The sequence below is a fragment of the Mandrillus leucophaeus genome, unplaced genomic scaffold (assembly GCF_000951045.1).
Source record: "Mandrillus leucophaeus isolate KB7577 unplaced genomic scaffold, Mleu.le_1.0 Scaffold101, whole genome shotgun sequence".
Classification (NCBI taxonomy): Eukaryota; Metazoa; Chordata; class Mammalia; order Primates; family Cercopithecidae; genus Mandrillus; species Mandrillus leucophaeus.
In genome coordinates this window covers 3,028,444-3,029,050 of record NW_012098210.1, presented here as the reverse complement: position 1 = coordinate 3,029,050, position 607 = coordinate 3,028,444, and positions in this window count along the sequence as shown.

The following is a 607-nucleotide window of genomic DNA, read 5'->3' as shown; positions in this document are numbered from 1 at the left end:
AAATAAATAAATAAAGCAAAAATTATAATACCATATGATGTGGTTCTCAATGAATGTAAATATTTAAGACAATTATATTAGAAATGGAAGAAAGTAATGCGATGTTAGGAAGGTAGGTTTTACACTTCACTTGAACTAAATGTTAATACTCATAGATAGTGTGACTTGAAAGATTTGAAATCACATAAAGTGTGTTCTCTGACCACAAGAGAATACATACAGAGATATGAATATAGATAGATATTTGAATAGACAGATATAAATATAGATAGCTATATATCTAGAACGACTACTGAAAAGGGTATACAAGAGATATATACTCACAAACACTCGATAAATCAAAATGAATGAAAATATTCAAATGGCCCATAGGAAGGCAGGAAAGAAAAAACAAAGAGAACAATAGAAAACTTAAAAATTTAATGACTGACTTAATTCCTAACATATAAATAATTCCATTAAATATAAATTACCCAAGTATACCAATTAAAATACAGAGATTGACAGAGAGGATTTAAAACATGACCCAACTATATGCTATCTATACAAAACTCATTTCAAATGTAACAATATAGGTAAATTGAAAGTTAAAAGATGGGGCCGGGCG